The sequence below is a fragment of the Barbatula barbatula genome (genome assembly GCF_947034865.1).
Source record: "Barbatula barbatula genome assembly, chromosome: 24".
NCBI lineage: Eukaryota > Metazoa > Chordata > Actinopteri > Cypriniformes > Nemacheilidae > Barbatula > Barbatula barbatula.
This window is the reverse complement of record NC_136787.1, coordinates 5,041,489-5,059,360: the sequence shown is the minus strand read 5'-3', so window position 1 is coordinate 5,059,360 and position 17,872 is coordinate 5,041,489. Positions and strand designations below refer to the sequence as shown.

General features: G+C 38.8%; 1 long non-coding RNA gene across 1 annotated transcript; it reads right to left on the bottom strand.

Annotated features, from left to right (window-relative positions):
• Nucleotides 1–691: 691 nt before the first annotated feature.
• On the bottom strand, nt 692–3,760 carry LOC306889964. The gene is made up of 5 exons (XR_013786241.1): nt 2,570–3,760; nt 2,036–2,164; nt 1,694–1,770; nt 1,487–1,573; nt 692–833 (listed from the first exon to the last, which is right to left on the bottom strand). It is a non-coding gene; the product is annotated as an uncharacterized lncRNA (long non-coding RNA).
• Nucleotides 3,761–17,872: the final 14,112 nt, after the last annotated feature.

The window sequence follows — 17,872 nt, the reverse complement described above, 5'->3', positions numbered from 1 at the left end:
AGACGCGAATTTCACTCGCGAATGAAGCGAGTTAACTCAAAATGTTCAAGCGTCCAACTACACGCGAATAGCGCGATGTACCGCGTTTGGTATGAACACTCTATTAGCAGTGTGGAAATATTTTTGAAAAATCGATGATGACGACCCACGCAGGCAATCTGCACGCTTACGTCCTTGGTTTTGCCCATTGGAGGTTATTGGACACTGTGAAATTTGAAAATTTGTGATAAGCACATAAGCCATGACTTACCGCTGTTGTAGAGTGAAGAGATCTGTTGGACTAACAAATTATAACACTGACAAATTATTGTGGTGAAAAGTTATTGTATATATTAAGGATGCATTTAATGTATTGCTAGCGACTATTCACACTATCGGACAGCCAATGACCAGGGCAGATAATAATCTGTCAATCAAAAAGAAGGCGGAACGCATTGTGATTTGTGTTGTTTGTGGAATTATATCAAGGTGACAATAAAAACTAAAATGCAGTCTGTAAACTATGCACTGCTACATTTTCACGAGTTGTTCTGTCACTAGAACTTTTAACCTGACCTTAAACCTTAAAGCTTCCATGGAAATGAAGATGAGCTGAAATACGCTATATCTAAAGAAATCTGAAACGACTGTGGCGAGCATCAAGCAACACAGACACAGGTAAGTAAAATTTGTACCCCGGAGGGTGATTTATTAACAACAATACGCTGGGTGCGGAGTAAGGTGAGCAGTGGGGAAGTAGCTCTCCGGTCCCAGCGGCGGTGAAACAGTGCAAACAGTCCGGGGTGCAGTGCAGAGTGGTGGATGTGGCTGCCGATCGTCTCAGGCGCTTGTAACTGAGGAAAGAACAAACACACAGTAAGCATTAAGGGTTTCTCTACGGGAGAACGAGCTCACCCTTTCCTTCTCCTTCTCAGCTTATATGCTGTCCTCGTAATGAGGCGCAGGTGTAGACGATCGGCAGGTGTGGCTGCTTGAGTGTGGTGTTTCCATGGCAACGCTGATTGGCCATTGGTCCGCTCGCGACGTATAAAAAGCATGGCCTTAATAATTCTTCTAAATAAAAACCTGCTAAATAATTAAATTATTATTCTAAATATAAACCTGCTAAATAATTCAATTATTATTCTAAATAAAAACCTGCTAAATAATTCAATTATTATTCTAAATAAAAACCTGCTAAATAATTCAATTATTATTCTAAATAAAAACCTGCTAAATAATTCAATTATTATTCTAAATAAAAACCTGCTAAATAATTCAATTATTATTCTAAATAAAAACCTGCTAAATAATTCAATTATTATTCTAAATAAAACCTGCTAAATAATTCAATTATTATTCTAAATAAAACCTGCTCAACAATATAATAATTCTTATCAATTCTAAATATTTAAATGATTAAATAGCGGTATAATTGAGAATTTGTACGGGTGCATCCTTGATATATATATATATATCGTGTGTATGTATGTGTGTCATATAATACGTGAGACATCTCAGAGGGTCTTTCGGGCGATTTCCAAGATTCCTCCGGCTATCAACGTTTCCTTCTAGAGAGTGTAGCACACAGTTTCTGATAAACATGAAAAATAGAGATTCGCGTTAGAAGAGCTCTGACAACTTGTGTCATTTAAGAAAAATGTCTAACAAATGTTCTTGATTTGTTCAAATTAAAACACATTCATACACTCACCTTCGCTGGCGTTTCTCTACACGACATCCAGCTTATCTGGATTTTTGGACATTCCATGACGGCTTTTACACGTCCACCTTCAAACAACAGAACACAACAGATCAAAGTTCTATGAACTGCAGGGAACTTTTTTTCGGGATGCTGGGAAGAATATTCTGGCCCTCAGGTTTTATATCAGGTTGAACACCAGCACCTGCATAACATCCGATTCATTACACATATTAAAACAAGAAATACACACCTTATTACTTTTCCTACATTTAATCTGTGTTGATGAAACATGCTTTGGAAATAAACAAACTGTAGGATGAAATCAGCTTTATATGACATTAACAAGCTCACCTCTGGGGTTTAAGGGAGGAAGGGGTTTGGACTGTTGGGAACTAATGTTCCCACAATCCTTTGAGGTCGCCTCCGATTTCATATCGAAGCTCCTATAAGCTGGCACGGGTCGGTGCTGTCCACCAAGTCCTACAAAACATCAGAGTTATGACATGGAATAAATACCTTATGAATTTCATTCATTCAAGTTTTTTACAACATTAAAATGTCTCAATTTAGATTTTGATTCTCGTTTTAGCAAGTCTGCTTAGTTTGGTTTCACAAGCTCTCCATTGATGGTAAACGGATCGAGGTTGTCGGACTGCTGGGAATCAATAATGTTCCGACAGCCCTTTGAGAGGACGTGCAGATCTTTACACCTCTTACCATGTGGGATGGCCGGCCGAACATCAGCACCAGCATATAACATCAGAGTTGTTACACATTAATACAGTGTAAATGTACCTCTTGTTTTTAACTTCACACACAAGGCTTTATATAAAAAATAATGATTGTGATTCTCACTTCATCATAATATTGGTTTGTCAAGCTCACCTGTGGTGTTGAAGGAAGGGAGGTCGTAGGATGGCTGGGTAGCAGTTATGTTCCTGTAGGCCTTTGTGAGGACGAGCAGATCTTTACACCTCGTACCCGTTGGGTTTGCCCCCCGAACACCAGCACTTGCATAACATCCGATTCATTACACATATTAAAACAAGAAATACACACCTTATTACTTTTCCTCCATTTTATCTGTGTTGATGAAACATGCTTTGGAAATCAGCTTTATATGACATTAACAAGCTCACCTCTGGGGTTCAAAATCCATGTCTGCCATTTCGCAATTAGACGGGAGCCGCCTGCCAGAAGCCCCTCCCATGACGCGAATTTCACTCGCGAATGAAGCGAGTTAACTAAAAATGTTCAAGCGTCCAACTACACGCGAATAGCGCGATGTACCGCGTTTGGTGTGAACACTCTATTAATATTTTTGAAAAATCGATGATGACGCAATCTGCACGCTTACGTCCTTGGTTTTGCCCATTGGAGGTTATTGGACACTGTGAAATTTGAAAATTTGTGATAAGCAAATAAGCCATGACTTACCGCTGTTGTAGAGTGAAGAGATCTGTTGGACTAACAAATTAAAACACTAACAAATTATTGTGGTGAAAATTTATAGTATATATTAAGGATGCACTTAATGTATTGCTAGCGACTATTCACACTATCGGACAGCCAATGACCAGGGCAGATAATAAAGATGAGCTGAAATACGCTATATCTAAAGAAATCTGAAACGACGTATAAAAAGCATAACCTTAATAATTTTATAATTCTTCTAAATAAAAACCTGCTAAATAATTAAATTATTATTCTAAATATAAACCTGCTAAATAATTAAATTATTATTCTAAATAAAAACCTGCTAAATAATTCAATTATTATTCTAAATATAAACCTGCTAAATAATTAAATTATTATTCTAAATAAAAACCTGCTAAATAATTCAATTATTATTCTAAATATAAACCTGCTAAATAATTCAATTATTATTCTAAATAAAACCTGCTAAACAATATAATAATTCTTATCAATTCTAAATATTTAAATGATTAAATAGCGGTATAATTGAGAATTTGTACGGGTGCATCCTTGATATATATATATATCGTGTGTATGTATGTGTGTCATATAATACGTGAGACATCTCAGAGGGTCTTTCGGGCGATTTCCAACCAAGTCCTACAAAACATCAGAGTTATGACATGGAATAAATACCTTATGAATTTCATTCATTCAAGTTTTTTACAACATTAAAATGTCTCAATTTAGATTTGATTCTCGCTTTAGCAAGTCTGCTTAGTTTGGTTTCACAAGCTCTCCTTTGATGGTAAACGGATCGAGGTTGTCGGACTGCTGGGAATCAATAATGTTCCGACAGCCCTTTGAGAGGACGTGCAGATCTTTACACCTCTTACCATGTGGGATGGCCGGCCGAACATCAGCACCAGCATATAACATCAGAGTTGTTACACATTAATACAGTGTAAATGTACCTCTTGTTTTTAACTTCACACACAAGGCTTTATATAAAAAAATAATGATTGTGGTTTCTCACTTCATCATAATATTGGTTTGTCAAGCTCACATGTGGTGTTGATGGAAGGGAGGTCGTAGGATGGCTGGGTAGCAGTTATGTTCCTGTAGGCCTTTGTGAGGACGAGCAGATCTTTACACCTCGTACCCGATGGGTTTGCCCCCCGAACACCAGCACCTGCATAACATCCGATTCATTACACATATTAAAACAAGAAATACACACCTTATTACTTTTCCTCCATTTTATCTGTGTTGATGAAACATGCTTTGGAAATAAACAAACTGTAGGATGAAATCAGCTTTATATGAAATTAACAAGCTCACCTCTGGGGTTTAAGGGAGGAAGGGGTTTGTACTGTTGGGAACTAATGTTCCCACAATCCTTTGAGGTCGCCTCCGATTTCATATCGAAGCTCCTATAAGCTGGCGGGGGTGGGTGCTGTCCACCAAGTCCTACAAAACATCAGAGTTATGACATGGAATAAATACCTTATGAATTTCATTCATTCAAGTTTTTTACAACATTAAAATGTCTCGATTTAGATTTTGATTCTCGCTTTAGCAAGTCTGCTTAGTTTGGTTTCACAAGCTCACCTTTGATGGTAAACGGATCGAGGTTGTTGGTCTGCTGGGAATCAATAATGTTCCGCAAGCCTTTTGTGAGGACGAGCAGATCTTTACACCTCTTACCCGTTGGGTTTGCCCCCCGAACACCAGCACCTGCATAACATCCGATTCATTACACATATTAAAACAAGAAATACACACCTTATTACTTTTCCTCCATTTTATCTGTGTTGATGAAACATGCTTTGGAAATAAACAAACTGTAGGATGAAATCAGCTTTATATGACATTAACAAGCTCACCTCTGGGGTTTAAGGGGGGAAGGGGTTTGGACTGTTGGGAACTAATGTTCCCACAATCCTTTGAGGTCGCCTCCGATTTCATATGGAAGCTCCTATAAGCTGGGGAGGGTCGGTGCTGTCCACCAAGTCCTACAAAACATCAGAGTTATGACATGGAATAAATACCTTATGAATTTCATTCATTCAAGTTTTTTACAACATTAAAATGTCTCAATTTAGATTTTGATTCTCGTTTAAGCAAGTCTGCTTAGTTTGGTTTCACAAGCTCTCCATTGATGGTAAATGGATTGAGGTTGTCGGACTGCTGGGAATCAATAATGTTCCGACAGCCCTTTGAGAGGACGTGCAGATCTTTACACCTCTTACCATGTGGGATGGCCGGCCGAACATCAGCACCAGCATATAACATCAGAGTTGTTACACATTAATACAGTGTAAATGTACCTCTTGTTTTTAACTTCACACACAAGGCTTTATATAAAAAAATAATGATTGTGGATTCTCACTTCATCATAATATTGGTTTGTCAAGCTCACCTGTGGTGTTGAAGGAAGGGAGGTCGTAGGATGGCTGGGTAGCAGTTTTGTTCCTGTAGGCCTTTGTGAGGACGAGCAGATCTTTACACCTCTTACCCGTTGGGTTTGCCCCCCGAACACCAGCACCTGCATAACATCCGATTCATTACACATATTAAAACAAGAAATACACACCTTATTACTTTTCCTACATTTAATCTGTGTTGATGAAACATGCTTTGGAAATCAGCTTTATATGACATTAACAAGCTCACCTCTGGGGTTAAAGGGAGCAAAGGGTTTGTACTGTTGGGAACTAATGTTCCCACAATCCTTTGAGGTTGCCTCCGATTTCATATCGAAGCTCCTATAAGCTGGCGGGGGTGGGTGCTGTCCACCAAGTCCTATAAAACATCAGAGTTATGACATGGAATAAATACCTTATGAATTTCATTCATTCAAGTTTTTTACAACATTAAAATGTCTCGATTTAGATTTTGATTCTCGCTTTAGCAAGTCTGCTTAGTTTGGTTTCACAAGCTCACCTTTGATGGTTAACGGTTCGAGGTTGTCGGACTGCTGGGAATCAATAATGTTCCGCAAGCCTTTTGTGAGGACGAGCAGATCTTTACACCTCTTACCCGTTGGGTTAGCCCCACGAACACCAGCACCTGCATAACATCCGATTCATTACACATATTAAAACAAGAAATACACACCTTATTACTTTTCCTCCATTTTATCTGTGTTTATGAAACATGCTTTGGAAATAAACAAACTGTAGGATGAAATCAGCTTTATATGACATTAACAAGCTCACCTCTGGGGTTTAAGGGAGGAAGGGGTTTGGACTGTTGGGAACTAATGTTCCCACAATCCTTTGAGGTCGCCTCCGATTTCATATCGAAGCTCCTATAAGCTGGCGCGGGTGGGTACTGTACACCAAGTCCTACAAAACATCAGAGTTATGACATGGAATAAATACCTTATGAATTTCATTCATTCAAGTTTTTTACAACATTAAAATGTCTCAATTTAGATTTGATTCTCGCTTTAGCAAGTCTGCTTAGTTTGGTTTCACAAGCTCTCCATTGATGGTAAACGGATCGAGGTTGTCGGGCTGCTGGGAATCAATAATGTTCCGACAGCCTTTTGTGAGGACGAGCAGATCTTTACACCTCTTACCATGTGGGATGGCCGGCCGAACATCAGCACCAGCATATAACATCAGAGTTGTTAAACATTAATACAGTATAAATGTACCTCTTGTTTTTAACTTCACACTCAAGTCTTTATATAAAAATGTTATATAATATTGATTTGTCAAGCTCACCTGTGGTGTTGAAGGAAGGGTAGTTGTAGGATGGCTGGGAAGCAGTTTTGTTCCTGTAGGCCTCTTTGAGCACGAGCAGATCTTTACACCTCGTACCCAATGTGTATGGCCCCCGAACACCAGCACCTGCATAACATCCGATTCATTACACATATTAAAACAAGAAATACACACCTTATTACTTTTCCTCCATTTTATCTGTGTTTATGAAACATGCTTTGGAAATAAACAAACTGTAGGATGAAATCAGCTTTATATGACATTAACAAGCTCACCTTTGGGGTTTAAGGGAGGAAGGGGTTTGGACTGTTGGGAACTAATGTTCCCACAATCCTTTGAGGTCGCCTCCGATTTCATATGGAAGCTCCTATAAGCTGGCGAGGGTCGGTGCTGTCCACCAAGTCCTACAAAACATCAGAGTTATGACATGGAATAAATACCTTATGAATTTTGTTCACTCAAGTTTTTTACAACATTAAAATGTCTCGATTTAGATTTTGATTCTGACCTCTACTGGTAAAGGGAGGGAGGTTTGTGCACCGCTGGAAAGGTACAGATTCGTATTGTGACATTTTCTCTGCAAAAAAAACAACATGTTGTTACTGACAGATGCACAAAAACACCACTTTCACCTAAAAATGAAGTTTTCCATCGTGAAACTATAACATTTAATAACATTTGAACATGTTTGGGTGACTCCAAAGCAAACGTTGCCATCTGAGAAGTAAACTGGTTGTATTTATCGTATATGAACACATTTATGGTGATAATATAACCTCACACATTAAATCATGCTAAAAGAGGGTCATTCACACATAACAATGTTTAAAAACAGTAGCGTTAAAACAAACATTTCACTATTAAGTTGTTTTACTAACGTTAGATGCGAATTAACGCCTTTTCGCTTCATTTTTACAGGTTTGTCTACATATTATAACACGATTTGACATTTCTACAAGAAACTGCATGTTGTTTTCACTCACCAAACGCTGATGTCCGAAATCGGTCTCTGAAACTCGTCTAAAGCAGATCCGAAATCACACAAATGTTAAATGTTGCTGTAAAGATTCGAGCAGAGCACTTGTTTCGACAAGTTGTTCACTAATCCAAAGAGATTTCCAATCGAACTGATCAGAAACAGCAAGAGAGCTAAACTCGCGCGGCTGAAGAAAACAACTGATAAGATCTGTGAGCGTGAGCGCGAGTCACGTCATAAAGGACTCTTCAGAGTTTTGTTTGGCTCCATTTAAAGTGACAGAGCTTTGTTTTTTTTGTTCAAAATAAACATTGCCAGTTTTTTCTTGAAGCGGGATATCAGAGGGCGTTTTATTATAGAGGAATGGGTGTTTAATCAGGTTAATGGGGTAAAGGGGCGGCTCTAGGGGTGGGCTAGGGGACTGAAGCCCCTTACATTCTCAGTAAAGCCCCGAATGTTTTATAACCATTCTTGTCGAATCACTTAAAGGTCTTTTTAGGGTCATGTGCAAATGTGAGTGGGCCCTTGTGCCCAAGAATTGTTTCGCTAAACTGCCCCGACCCGTTACCTATTCACTTCAACGGTCGCGCAAAAACACTACGGATGCAATTCCCTTTCGGCCACTGACGCTCTGTGGCGCACTTCTGCGTCTTGCACCGCAGCGAGATTTATTTTATTCAACAGGGTAAATTACAAAATGTAATAGTACAACAAATAAAGTACATAATTGCACAATGCAAAATAAACACAAAGCAGGCATACATGTGAAAATACATCTTATTTTATCCGGTCGCCGAGATTTCGTAACAGCTGTTGTTATATTAAGACTCTAGATATGAAGCCGCCATTTTGATTCCGCGTCTGTTTTAGAGAACGAACTTTATTCCTAAAGATGTCTTTGTGATCCTCATCCTCCTCTTACAGTTTGAAAGGGTAAAGGGTCCGTGTATCATCTGATCATTTGATTATTCCATTCAATAGAAAAACCGGAAAAAGAAAAACACAGCCGATATTTCGTTTTTCCGTTTTACTGTATGCGCAAAAACAAATAAAAAACGACGTTTTTTCTTATTATTTCAGCTTGAAACGGGAATTCCAATAAATAAATCAACAAAAACCAAATAACGACTCTGTTTCTAAATATTTCATTTTGGAATAATTTCCCATGATCTTTTACGCGCGAACGCTTTGCACGTGCAATGTACAGCCGTCTGCCTTGATCAAGTGCATGCGAACTGCGAAGCTTAATATCTTAATGGAAATGGATGCGTTTGTGCTGTTCACTCCCACTAAAAGAGTCTCACTGAAAGAAGAGAACATGACGGTTGAAAATATTTCAAAAATATTTCAGGTAATATTAAACAATTCCTTATTACCGTTTACATACAATATTACAGTCGAAGTTTGTTAACATTAACGTTATTACTTTTAATATGTGACATTCAAGTGTACAGTAGCTACAGCTCCTTTTGGCAGCAGCAAATGTGTAAATCGGAAGTTAACCAGTTCATTAGGCTCCCGAATTGTGACTCTCTGCCATATTACAACTCCCCTCGTTGAAACGGCTGGGGTACTAGCTAAATCCTAACTAGCTAAATCCTATCATCTAATGCTATTGGATATGGGGAGTCATAATTGGGAAGTCATTTTTCAGCACTACACCCCCAGCTTAAATTACAGTGTTGCTTTATATAAATTCATAAAAGATGTTCAGTTTGTGTTGAAACGGTGAGGTTTTTATATAGTCATTTGCACTATAACTACTGTACATTACAATAGTTTAGCTAAATTAACCCAGTAAACTGCCAAATGATTGTAGTCATGTACCTATGTCTATCTAGGGAATTATTTAAACTATGCAGTTTTTGTTTGCATTACTGTTTTTAGGTAACATGCCAAAGCCTGTACCTCACGGACCATAATTAGTGGCAGTGTTCCCCAGAGAGGATGGCCACTTCAGTTCTTTTGATCTCAGGGACCAGGCCCACTACGAAGAACATGGATCTGGGGCTGCACCCAATGCAAGTGTTGTTAATGTCCCTGCTTTAGGGCCACCTAATGCACCTTCCTCAAGCAGCCAGTTTCGTTTTGCCAGGTCAGCAAGCGTAGCTAGTACCTCAGTGCAACCCAGGGCCCAGTCTCTGAAGTACTTTACAAGGTAATCTATTTATTTTATTGACTTGCCCCTGGCAATAAAAGTTAAATGTTTTAAATGAACTCTTGTATTATTGTTATGAATGACCATAAGTGAAATTATTATTAACTTCAGGACAGTCAACCTGGGAGAGTTCACTGGCGGATCTAAGGGTGGGGCCAGAGGGGCTCTTGCCCCAGTTGAAATCTGATCGGCCCCTGAAGTGCCCCTGTCATGTCAATCATCGCTGATTTTGATCAAAGCACACTATTGGCTGCGTACGTGCGTAGATTGAAAATCAACCTGCATCGTCATAACGGTCCACAGCTCATTAGCGCCTGTTTTCACACAGTCGTCGTCCCTAACAGTAAGTAAATTTTCAAAACTTTAAAGTAAAAAAAAACAAATTATGGTTGCTGTCACTTAACTCTAATATCTAACGTTAGAAAGTTAGTCAGCTCAGGTCTCGAGCGCCCGATGGTCAGTGTAAAAAGCTCGGCCCAATTGACGGATTTGGTAGCGTTGAGCTACGTTTATTAACGTTAACGGTTAGCTAGTTTACCTTATGTTTTTGATTTGTTAAGCCCCCATATATAAATATAGGATTCCCATATTAGTCAACCCGAATTATAGGACCCAAAGTTTGACGGGTAACTTATGGTTTAAAAATAGGAAGGTAAAACAATTCAGGCCAGGGACAGATCATAGCGTACATTTAAAACTCTTTCGTATTTGGTCATACCAAATATCCAGATATTTTTTGCAAACTGTATAAAACGTTGATACAAAGTGCAACTTTGAATACATAACACATTGTTGGTAATCAGGGAAGCAAGTGTTTAAAATGAGCAATTTTGTTAACCACAATGTTTGGCAGAAGTAGAAATCATGAAGAGGAAAGAAGATGCAAAAGACATTTTATGGTTTCTCAATAAAAAGATGCCCATGTGATCCGCTGAGAGTGACATGAGTGAGAAAGGGAGACACAAGCAGCTCTCTGCAAGGAGCAATGCAGCTCCCAACCATTTCCATCAGGTTAGCAAATGAAGGCACATCAAGATTACGTCAACAGGTGAAAATAAGTTTAGGTTCATATGTGAATTCCGTATTCAATTCAATACAATAATAGATAAGATCTAGAAAAGTATGCCAGCATTTGTGCCACGTGATTGGCACACACAGTTTCATGTAATTTTTTTCCATATTGCAATTTGTGTGCGTGTACTTTATAACTTTGTGTTGTGTTTCAGCTTCAAACTTGAATGATGAAGGTTCAGGTGAGGATGAAGACAGCCAGGATGTACAAACAGGGGAGTCAACAAACAGTTCTTTGCTCCCAGTAGGACATGATGGTATGCTGCTGTGTTTTCAAATTGCAGTTGTACTAAATATAAGCATAGATGTAAACCAATGATTAGACAGTTACTGTTAGCCTAACTTGATGACAAGTGTATTATGAAAGTGTATTAGGCAGCCATCATAATACTTTATTTTCTTATTTGTTCCAGACATTTCTGAGTGCAGAACAGATGATTCTGTCCAGCCAAATAATGATTTGACTCATCTGGGACCTGATGGTATGCCTTTGTTTTATTCCATAATTAAGAATGTGATCGACTAAAAATTAAGAAATGCATGAGGAAGATATGTATTTTTAAGTGGCCATATACATCTAAAACTCGTGCCAAACACAGCATGTGTCGCTTTCTCACAATCTCCCGTTGCTAACACTAGTAATTTATATTTGCGGAAGACTCGCAGCACACTTAAAGTGCGCATCTAATAGAATATGAAGATTTTCAGCACAGAGAGTAGTCATGCTCTCATTGTTTGTGCATATATATATCTCACTTACCTGTTCCTTGTGATCTCCAATGATCTTGCTTTGTCTACTTTCCTACTTTTTGTACATTGGCTTACAGAGTCCAAGAGTATCTGCATTTTCATTAAGTCTCTATATATTTGTTATATGATGTAATTGAAGGGCACTTATCTTTAGGTGGAAGTTGTAAAAAAATGTATTTGCTTATCTACAGACATTTCCCGGTCCAGAGCAGAGGGTCCTGTGCAGCCTCAACTCAGGGTCTTCCCCAAGACACTGCATGGGACTAGAAATAGAGCCTTCAATGCTTCATGGTATTTGGACAACTCATTGATAGAATACTCTATTACTAAAGACTCTGTTTTTTGCTATGCCTGCAGGCATTTCTCCCTTCCAAGTGCCCCATCATCAATTTTCATGTCAGAAACAGGCTTTTCTAACTGGAAAAAAAGTGCAAGGAAGGTGGCTTTAAAGGTCACTCTAAATCAGACCATCACAGAAGTGCAATGTTTGCATGGAAACAGAATCAAATGGTTATGCAAACAAATACATGCATTGTAAATTCAATAAATAAAGAGAGGGAAAAGAAAATTAATGAGAATCGGGAATACATTAAAGCAATTGCAGAGGTACTTCTCTTGACTGCCACCCAAAATATTGCCCAAAGAGGTCAAAGAGAGTCTGTTGACTCAAACAACAAGGGTAAATTTTTAGTCATTTTAGAGCAGATTGCTAAACATGATCCCCTAATAGAGAAGCGCATGAATGCTTATAGCAATGCCAAGTACACAAGCAAAGGTATACAAAATGAAATAATTTAAAGCCTGGCAGAAATGGTCCAAGCTGATATAGTAAAAGAAGTTAGAGAAAGTGAGGTTTTCAGCATAATTGCTGATGAAACCAGAGACCTTCAAAAGAAGGAGCAGGTATCACTGGTTATCAGGTATTACTACAATGGAATGATACATGAAAGCTTTCTTGACTTTAGAAGGGCTGACAGCTTAGATGCTGCAGGTCTCACCAGCTTGATAATGAATTGCCTTGAAAGACATGGACTACACTATCGTACCAACCTGGTTGGTCAGGGCTATGATGGTGCTGCTGTAATGAGTGGCAAGCACTCAGGCGTGTGCACAAGAATCCAAGATGTGGCAAAATATGCATTTTATGTGCATTGTAATGCACACTGTCTAAACCTTGTAATTGTGGATAGTGTAAGATCAGTGTCTGATGCAGATTGTTTTTTTTCTCTCCTACAAAAACTTCACAGCTTCATGTCTGGATCGTATGTACACACTAAATGGCTTGAAATTCAGAGAGAAATGTATGGTGGCCATTCTCGTGAAATTCCAAGACTAAGTGATACTAGGTGGGCTTGCAGGTATGCAGCATGTCACAACCTGTTAGATAGACTCCCTGCAGTAGTTCGTTTGCTTCAGGAGATTGGACTGGAGCGTAATGGGGATCGAGCAGTTGATGCTCGTGGTTTACTAGGCCAAATTGACTTAAATTTCATTGGGCTTCTGGTAACTTTTAGTAAAGTACTGGGCCAGTCCAAGTTCTTGTCTGGCATGCTGCAGTCCCCCTCATTGGACCTAGCAGCAGCGGTGAGTCTTGTGGATGCATTACTTGACACTTTGCAGCATTATAGGACTGATGCTTTTTTTAATTTAGTATGGGCAGAGATTGAGAAAATTGCTGTGAATTGTGATGTCACTATGGAAAAAAGGCTGAAAAAAGGCAGTGAGTGAGCAACAAAAGGCTAAGTGGATACTTAGTCACTACACCAACTGGTGAGCGTAGAATAGATCATCATGATAAGGAAAGCTTTCAGAAACATGCGTTTTATCCAGTGCTTGACTCAATGATGGGTGAACTCAAAAGACGTTTCTCTAAACCAAATTGTAAAATAATGAAAGGAATCCAATCCCTTCATCCACAAAGCAGCACCTTTTTAAATGAAGATCTGTTGGGTTTTGCTAAGATTTTGGATTCAAATGTTGATGATTTAGCACATGAGTTGCATCAAATCAAGAGGGTGTTGGAGAGGAAAGAAAGTAGTGGCATGAAGAGGCTGACAACTCTCCTTGAGTTTGTAAATTTTTTAGAACCATTTAAGGAGGTGTTTCATGAGCTTTTTAGGCTTGGCAAGATTGCTGTTGCAATACCAGTCAGCAGTGCCTCATGTGAACGAAGCTTTTCAGCTCTTAGCTTAATTAAAAACCACCTGAGAACAACAATGGGGGATTACCGATTGAATCACCTAGGAGTATTGAGCATTGAATCCAGGAGGGCAAAGTCACTTGATATGAATGAATTTCTCAAACGTTTCAGCGTCAGTCACAAAAACCCGAAGGATTGTTCTTTTTTAATATAGGACTTATCTGTTTCTCAGTGTATTATAAAAATGTCCTGTTACTCCTGCATATTTTTTGTTATATTAGACTTTCTGTTACTCCACGAGTGTTTTCTCATGTGAATTATAAAGACTGGCCTGTTGTGAAAGGAAAAGTCATACAGGTTTGAAATGACAAGAGGGTGAGTAAATGATGATACAATTTTCATTTTTGGGTGAACTATTCCTTTGACGGTTGTGTTGTCTGCTTACATACTGGTCTGTACTCATCTTAGTTTATCATCAGTAAACCTGCATATCCAGTGTGTCATTACAGAAATATGCTTGTGCCAGCAGTAACTAAATAATGAAAAATTATTGTAAATTATAGCTGGCCCCCTCTGTAAACTGTGGCCCCTGTCTTTAAAAACCCTAGATCCGCCACTGGGAGAGTTACAAGCTGGTAAGCTTGTGAACAGCAGAATGGTGGTAGTAAGATTCACTGAGCAGGAGGCAACTGTCCCCAGCATAACTGCCAAAGTAAGAGAAGCCATAGGAAGCAATGCCCAACTGATTCTGACAGATCACAATGGAGTTGAAATTTTGGACTCAGAAGGAACAAGAGAGTAGTATAATCATATACTATGTGTCAAAATGTTTGATTGATTTATGACCCTCCTGTCAAAGGTCTGTCATCCTGACAGCCTGTCACTCAAATGGTTCTTTTATAGCCTGTCAATCTTACTGACATTTATGTTTTATGACTGTTGTAGGGGTGCCTTTGGCCCCCACTTTTCCTGCAGGGTTAGTCCCCAACACCTTTTCAAACCTGGTTGCTTTTTCTATCAGGACACCTGCTGTGAAATGTGTTTTTGAGTAAATTTAGAGAGAGTTAGAGGCATACATAGAGGCCTGGATAGAAGCATTGATAGGCTAACCCTTGTAATATGTTCGATTGTCTTAGTTTAATTTTGTAACATGAGATAAGACGTGGCCCCCCACATGTCATTCAAATAGTTTTTTTGTAACATGGAATGTGAAATGTGAAATGTGTTTTTGAGTAAATTTAGAGAGAGTTAGAGGTTTTGTTAGAGGCATACATAGCGGCATTGATAGGCTAACCCTTGTAATATGTTCGATTGTCTTAGTTTAATTTTGTAACATGAGATAAGACGTGGCCCCCCACATGTCATTCAAATTAGTTTATGGCATGTCACTCCAAACAGGCTAGTTTATGGTCTGTCAATCTAAAATAGGAGGGTTTTATTGTTTGTCAATCGAAAAACGACAGCTTTATAGCCGCCATGTCTACCTAAAAACCACTTACCATCAATAAAGGTGTTTTTCACCCTTTTGACATGAAAGCACCGAGGGGTCACATTACCGTGTGAAAGTTGTTTGTGTATTTTAAATGAATGAGAGAAATCATGTAAATTTTTGTGTGATGTTTCTTCTAAGAGTTTACTTTGAAAAAGTGTTCAAGACAGACATCTATATTTAATTAGGATAGCTATGCCTAGACGAACCGTCTGAAATGTGTAAACCTATCCTGAGGGTTCTTGTTATGCTAACGGGTTGTTTGATAGAGACATTTGGTAGACAAACGCCGTTACATGTCTACTAGTGTTGTTAAGACATGTAATGAAACAAACATACGATTGAGTAAAAAATAAAATAGAAAAGGTTATAACTCTTCATACACTTATAAGAGGTGCTACTTTTTGGCTGATTTACCAATAAATAGTTATTGTAATGTTTTAGTGACTATTTTTCAAAAATCTATATGTTGGTTTTGGTTATACCTTAATCAAATTATCTACTAGGTAGACATGGAATACACACACTACCACACAGCTTTTGGGGTGTAAGTTTGAAACATGTTAATGACGGACCCCTGCTACGCTCCCAATGGGTTATGGTGTCATTAAAAAAGTTTAAAAGAGGGTTCTTGTAGAGTCCTTGTGTCGAGACGGTACGGACGTGTTGTGGTAACAGATATTCGATACTCTTTTGTTGTCTTGAAAATAACTTACAGTTTTTCTAAAATGGCAAGCTTTCTGACCAGTATTTTGGTTTTCATTTTCTCTTTATAACAAAATAAATAAAATGTCTGTATATAACTTTTTGTTACGGTTGTCGGGGGACTGTTTAACAGGTTGTATCATACCGTAGGTGCATTAAACGATCCGAGATATTCTTGGCTTGCAGTAGAACTAAACGCTCTTAATCACGCAACAGGTAAGTTTATTTTTATATATAGATCATTGTTCGTAGAAAAACACCGCAATATTTGTTACATGTTATTTTTTATCAAAACAGGACCAACACAGGGGTCTGTCGACACAGCCCCGCAAAACCCTGACGTTAGAAGGAGACTCATTGGTAAGTAAAATAGTTATGTCTATAGTTGTTCAAAACCCTATATAAACATGTTAGTCACACATTTTCTTTTAACATATAGCGACAGTTTCTGGAGACACACAAAACGACGAAACACCACAGTTTGGCTACGGCGATAACGACTCACTAAGTAAAATACACTTATTTTGTTTTATGTTTTGATAATCCGCTAGAAATGTAGACATGTGTTTTAAATAATGTGTTTTGTAGGGTCTTTATCGCGATTGGTGGCAGACATATCCAATGATGTGAACATATCTACAGACCCTGCGTTACAAAGTACCACTATTGCTCCAAGGACGATTGTAACGCCTGCTCAAATTCACCCGGAGCCCGCAGACCTTAACAATCAACGAACACCGCAGGCTACAACACCGTTGCGAAATCTAAATAACGGGGCTGGTGAGTGAGTCTAAGGGTTTTATATTTATTTATAAACATCTTGAACCTTTTTGGTTATCTCTCTCGCCTAACACATATTTTGTTTTACTATTTATTTCAGAGGCTGTGTGGGACGACGATTTAGTTGAAGCGTGGGAAGCGGCAGAGTTCACCCAGGCCGAACCGACAGGGGCTTCGGCTAATAATAGAGTGATTGTTTCTGGCACTGACACATCGGAGTTGCCAGCTAATCAAGAGGCGTTCAGAGCGGAGGCTCGTACATTACCGACGGCGACCCCGGCAAATGGTTTTGAGGCAGCGGCGATTTTACGACGTTTGGATCTGATTAGCTCCGAATTGAGGATTGCGAGAGATGATCGGCGTCGTTTGCGTGATGAAAGACGGAGAGACAGAAGGGACTTTGAAAAGTTAAGGAGTGTCATCACCGCAACATCAGTATCGCTGAGAGAAGGTCTAGCGAGACAACGGTTGATTCGTAAGGCTCTAAAAGACATTCAGGACGGTCAAGCGCAAAGTGTTGTATTATTTATGGAGATCATTAACATGGGCAGACGCAGATCTGGTGAGTAAACACCGTGTATATAAATCGCTTTGCCCATGTTTTAATGTTTTATTGTTTTTATTTCTATTGTTGTTGTTTTTAAAAAGTGTGTATATGAGGGATTTCAACCGTGTTTTTAAAAAGTTTTAAATAAAATATTGTGAAATGGCCGCAAAACGTTGTCAGGGGTCAAATGATTCTGAAAGTGAGTCAGCAGCAAAAATATTTAGATACCACAGTGACGGTGATTCACCCCCCCACAAAGTGTTTCAGACACGTTACAGAGATTAATTTACACAGTCAGGTCGATGCATAGACCGACTACTACAACCGAGTCTCTTTTAGCTTTAATTAGTACCGTTCGTTCAATGTCAGATGTACAGCCAGAACCAATTGTGGCTCTAGATGCACCTGTTTTAAATCAACAT